Below are 6,337 nucleotides of genomic sequence, written 5' to 3'. Positions count from 1 at the left end.
AAGGCACCGCGAGGAACAGTGCGCCATCTAATGTAGAGAATCAGAATCAGAATCAGAATGAGCTTTATTGCCAGGTATGTTCAGGGAAGAAACTGGTCCTGTGTCTGGTCGTTCTAGTGCAGATCGGTGGCAGCAGCTTCAAAAACACTCCAATCAGTGAGGTCAAAACAAGATTGTAAATCCTGCTCTGCTTCATTAGTCCATCTTTTTACAGGATGTATGGGATGACATGACCTTTACAAATTAACTTTGGTAACTGTCACCCGGCCCCTCGGTGGGCCCCCAACGTTTACTTCAGTATATTACAATTAAATCCTGATCTAATCACAACATACTATATATCATTGGAAAGGTCTAAGACTGCTAAATAGATATTTTACCAATCTTTTTTGTTAAAAACTATCTAGAAAAAGTAATAGATTAATTTATGGCAAGAGTGCCTTTGTAAAAAAAAAAAAAAAAAAAAAGTGCCTTTTTCACTTGAAAACTTAAAATCTCAAGAATCATCCTTTGAAACCCATTTAAAAAAAAAAAAAAATTGCATTACCATGATGGTACATCAAAAACACGTTACAAAATGTTTTCAGTCATGATTTATAAACATAAAAAAATCATTCTTTCAGTATTCTTTCAGTATTTATTGTGAATGATTTATCTATTTTTCTTTTTCTTTTTTAAACTGGACCTTTTTCAATTTTAACATCCATTTTGTATTTAATTACTAGATTCTAAGCATAAACTGTATAAAATACACAATTTTGTTGACTTTCCATACACTATATTTACCTGGTAAAGAGAAATGTCTTCAATAAATATATAATTAATAAATAATATAGTGTCGGAGGATCAGAAGGAGATATCCAATATGTCACTCAGCATCTCTACAACTCTAATTCAGTTCATTTTGATCTGGATACATTTCTCAATGGTTTGGGAAAGTAAAAACTATTAATATGGATATCAAATTATTTTGGGATGAAGAGATAAAACTGGAGGAAATGAAAGAATGTATTGGGTATTTAAAATATAATCGATCTCCGGGTAATGACAGACTTTTCAATCAATTTTATAAAGTCTTTCAGGATCACTTTTGCAGTATATAAAGAATCAATAGATAAAAGAGAGTCGCCAGACTCATTAAAACAAGAGATTATTAAAAATATATATATATATATACATAAAAATATATTCTACACTTAGACAACTGGAGGCCTATTAGTCTTTGAAATGATGATGCCAAGGTTTTTGCACATATATTTGCTAAAAGATTGAAACACGGTTTAGATTCATGGTTTAAATGGTTCAAGGACGTCATATTAGTAACAATATTAGATTGATTTGAGACAAGGTGGATTATAATGAGTACATATTAGATAACAGTCTTATATTATTTGTTGATTTCTATAAGGCGTTCGACACAATAGAACATGTTTTTGTGTTAAAAATTATAGCATTTTTTGCACTAGTTCTGTAAAATAAATTAGGGAAGTCGTGGCCTAGTGGTTAGAGCGTTTGACTCCTAACACTATGGTGGTGTGTTCGAGTCTCAGGCTGGTAATACCACGACTGAAGTGCCCTTGAGCAAGGCACTGAACCCCTGACTGCTCCCGGGTGCTGCAGCCCACTGCTCTGTGTGTGCGTGTGTGTGCACTTTGGATGGGTTAAATGCAGAGCACCAATTCTGAGCATGGGTCACCATTCTTGGCTGTATCATGTCTCTTTCACTTAAAATTGGCTCAAGGTGTCAGGGTTCTGTCACTTCGGTCTAATTTATTCATGATTTTGTGACAGAGCCCTGACGCTCCCATCATGTTGTGCTTTTATGTATTTATCCCTCTGTTGTCTGTGTGGCATGTTTCATGTTGGAGCATGGTGTCCAGGCACTTACCTCTTATTCAGATTAAATTTTGGTTTGGTGTCAGGATTCAGGCACTGGTGCTACATGTTCTGTTCTGTTGTGGGAGCGTGCGATCTCGAGTTCGCTCGGGCTGTATGCTCTTCTGTCCACCTGTGTTTCCCTTATTCCTTCCTCATTTGCTCCTTATTTATTCTCCTTATGTTTGCAGTCCTGTCCAGTTCATTGTCATATTTACTCTTGTGGTTTCTTGCCTTGCTTTCCAGTTTTGGTTTGTTTATTTTATTTTATTATTAATTAAATCCTATTCACCTGCACCATCGAGTCCTCGCTCCATCCTTCGCCCCATCCCTGACAGAACAAACTGGTCTTGACGAGGACTCAGCGGCGGAAGTGCTTGCACCATCCTCCCGTCTCCACTCTCTCCAGCCTCCTCTACAAACACAATCTCTGTTTCAAGGTCTTGGGCTCGCTCCTGACAGGGGACTGAGCTGAAGAAGTTTGCATTTGAGCTCAGCAGAGGGCTTGGGGTTCAGTGATGCAGCTCTCAAGGACTTGTTTAATAATACCCTCGATGAGCCCCTCAACTGAGGAAGAATGAGGGGGCTGGACCACCTGAAATTCGGGGAATTTGTGCAGTTACTAGGATGTCCCCCAGCTAAGTAGGCTGCAGCGCCTCCAGACGTGACCGCTGATGATGCTGCAGCGCCTCCAGAAGTGACCGCTGATGATGCTGCAGCGCCTCCAGAAGTGACGGCTGATGATGCTGCAGCGCCTCCAGAAGTGACGGCTGATGATGCTGCAGCGCCTCCAGAAGTGACGGCTGATGATGCTGCAGCGCCTCCAGACGTGACGGCTGATGATGCTGCAGCGCCTCCAGACGTGACCGCTGATGATGCTGCAGCGCCTCCAGAAGTGACGGCTGATGATGCTGCAGCGCCTCCAGAAGTGACCGCTGATGATGCTGCAGCGCCTCCAGAAGTGCCCGCTGAAGCTGCTGCAGAGCCTCCAGAAGTGACCGCTGATGATGCTGCAGCGCCTCCAGAAGTGACGGCTGATGATGCTGCAGCGCCTCCAGAAGTGACCGCTGATGATGCTGCAGCGCCTCCAGAAGTGACCGCTGATGATGCTGCAGCGCCTCCAGAAGTGACCGCTGATGATGCTGCAGCGCCTCCAGAAGTGACCGCTGATGATGCTGCAGCGCCTCCAGAAGTGACCGCTGATGATGCTGCAGCGCCTCCAGAAGTGACGGCTGATGATGCTGCAGCGCCTCCAGAAGTGACCGCTGATGATGCTGCAGCGCCTCCAGAAGTGACCGCTGATGATGCTGCAGCGCCTCAAGAAGTGACCGCTGATGATGCTGCAGCGCCTCCAGAAGTGACGGCTGATGATGCTGCAGCGCCTCCAGAAGTGACCGCTGATGATGCTGCAGCGCCTCCAGAAGTGACGGGTGATGATGCTGCAGCGCCTCCAGAAGTGACCGCTGATGATGCTGCAGCGCCTCCAGAAGTGACCGCTGATGATGCTGCAGCGCCTCCAGAAGTGACGGCTGATGATGCTGCAGCGCCTCCAGAAGTGACGGCTGATGATGCTGCAGCGCCTCCAAAAGTGACGGCTGATGATGCTGCAGCGCCTCCAGAAGTGACGGCTGATGATGCTGCAGCGCCTCCAGACGTGACCGCTGATGATGCTGCAGCGCCTCCAGACGTGACCGCTGATGATGCTGCAGCGCCTCCAGAAGTGACGGCTGATGATGCTGCAGAGCCTCCAGAAGTGACCGCTGATGATGCTGCAGCGCCTCCAGAAGTGCCCGCTGAAGCTGCTGCAGAGCCTCCAGAAGTGACCGCTGATGATGCTGCAGCGCCTCCAGAAGTGACGGCTGATGATGCTGCAGCGCCTCCAGAAGTGACCGCTGATGATGCTGCAGCGCCTCCAGAAGTGACCGCTGATGATGCTGCAGCGCCTCCAGAAGTGACGGCTGATGATGCTGCAGCGCCTCCAGAAGTGACCGCTGATGATGCTGCAGCGCCTCCAGAAGTGACCGCTGATGATGCTGCAGCGCCTCCAGAAGTGACCGCTGATGATGCTGCAGCGCCTCCAGAAGTGACGGCTGATGATGCTGCAGCGCCTCCAGAAGTGACCGCTGATGATGCTGCAGCGCCTCAAGAAGTGACCGCTGATGATGCTGCAGCGCCTCCAGAAGTGACGGCTGATGATGCTGCAGCGCCTCCAGAAGTGACGGCTGATGATGCTGCAGCGCCTCCAGAAGTGACGGCTGATGCTGCTGCAGCGCCTCCAGAAGTGACCGCTGATGATGCTGCAGCGCCTCCAGAAGTGACCGCTGATGATGCTGCAGCGCCTCCAGAAGTGACCGCTGATGATGCTGCAGCGCCTCCAGAAGTGACCGCTGATGATGCTCCAGCGCCTCCAGAAGTGACCGCTGATGATGCTGCAGCGCCTCCAGAAGTGACGGCTGATGATGCTCCAGCGCCTCCAGAAGTGACCGCTGATGATGCTGCAGCGCCTCCAGAAGTGACCGCTGATGATGCTGCAGCGCCTCCAGAAGTGACCGCTGATGATGCTGCAGCGCCTCCAGAAGTGACCGCTGATGATGCTGCAGCGCCTCCAGAAGTGACCGCTGATGATGCTGCAGCGCCTCCAGAAGTGACCGCTGATGATGCTGCAGCGCCTCCAGAAGTGACCGCTGATGATGCTGCAGCGCCTCCAGAAGTGACCGCTGATGATGCTGCAGCGCCTCCAGAAGTGACGGCTGATGATGCTGCAGCGCCTCCAGAAGTGACCGCTGATGATGCTGCAGCGCCTCCAGAAGTGACGGCTGATGATGCTCCAGCGCCTCCAGAAGTGACCGCTGATGATGCTGCAGCGCCTCCAGAAGTGACCGCTGATGATGCTGCAGCGCCTCCAGAAGTGACGGCTGATGATGCTGCAGCGCCTCCAGAAGTGACCGCTGATGATGCTGCAGCGCCTCCAGAAGTGACGGCTGATGATGCTCCAGCGCCTCCAGAAGTGACCGCTGATGATGCTGCAGCGCCTCCAGAAGTGACCGCTGATGATGCTGCAGCGCCTCCAGAAGTGACGGCTGATGATGCTCCAGCGCCTCCAGAAGTGACCGCTGATGATGCTGCAGCGCCTCCAGAAGTGACGGCTGATGATGCTGCAGCGCCTCCAGAAGTGACCGCTGATGATGCTGCAGCGCCTCCAGAAGTGACGGCTGATGATGCTGCAGCGCCTCCAGAAGTGACCGCTGATGATGCTGCAGCGCCTCCAGAAGTGACGGCTGATGATGCTCCAGCGCCTCCAGAAGTGACCGCTGATGATGCTGCAGCGCCTCCAGAAGTGACGGCTGATGATGCTGCAGCGCCTCCAGAAGTGACGGCTGATGATGCTGCAGCGCCTCCAGAAGTGACCGCTGATGATGCTGCAGCGCCTCCAGAAGTGACGGCTGATGATGCTCCAGCGCCTCCAGAAGTGACCGCTGATGATGCTGCAGCGCCTCCAGAAGTGACGGCTGATGATGCTGCAGCGCCTCCAGAAGTGACCGCTGATGATGCTGCAGCGCCTCCAGAAGTGACCGCTGATGATGCTGCAGCGCCTCCAGAAGTGACCGCTGATGATGCTGCAGCGCCTCCAGAAGTGACCGCTGATGATGCTGCAGCGCCTCCAGAAGTGACCGCTGATGATGCTGCAGCGCCTCCAGAAGTGACGGCTGATGATGCTCCAGCGCCTCCAGAAGTGACCGCTGATGATGCTGCAGCGCCTCCAGAAGTGACGGCTGATGATGCTCCAGCGCCTCCAGAAGTGACGGCTGATGATGCTGCAGCGCCTCCAGAAGTGACGGCTGATGATGCTGCAGCGCCTCCAGAAGTGACGGCTGATGATGCTGCAGCGCCTCCAGAAGTAATTATATAAATATTACAGTATCATTAAATCCTCTCAAAATGTAATATAATAATAAAACAAATGTGAACAAAAAAATAAAGGGGCTTAGAGTTGAATTAATTTTAATGGAAGAAAATAGCTAATAATAATTATATAAATATTACAGTATCATTAAATCCTCTCCAAATGTAAAATAATTAAAAAATATTATTGAACTAAAATATATTACACTGATTTTGCTGATGTAAAAAAAATAATTACCAAATGTTTATTAAATTTGAATAAAAAACGAAGTGACTTTGTGATTTCAAAGTGAAATGATTTCATTACCAAATGTTTATTAGATAGATTTTCTTGATTAAAAAAAGTGAACCACAAAAAAAAAAAAAAGCATAGAAACAAAACACATTTAGATTTTAACAAATTTGAAGCAAAAACTAAGTGACTCAATTTAATTAATTTTAGAGGAAAAAAATATTTCATGATTATAATTAATATTGCACAGTATCATAAAATCCTTTCCAAATGTAAAATAATAATAATAAATTATTATTGAACAGAAATATATTAAATTGATTTTCT

The sequence above is a fragment of the Carassius gibelio genome, chromosome B3 (genome assembly GCF_023724105.1).
Source record: "Carassius gibelio isolate Cgi1373 ecotype wild population from Czech Republic chromosome B3, carGib1.2-hapl.c, whole genome shotgun sequence".
Classification (NCBI taxonomy): Eukaryota; Metazoa; Chordata; class Actinopteri; order Cypriniformes; family Cyprinidae; genus Carassius; species Carassius gibelio.
This window is presented reverse-complemented; position numbering follows the sequence as displayed.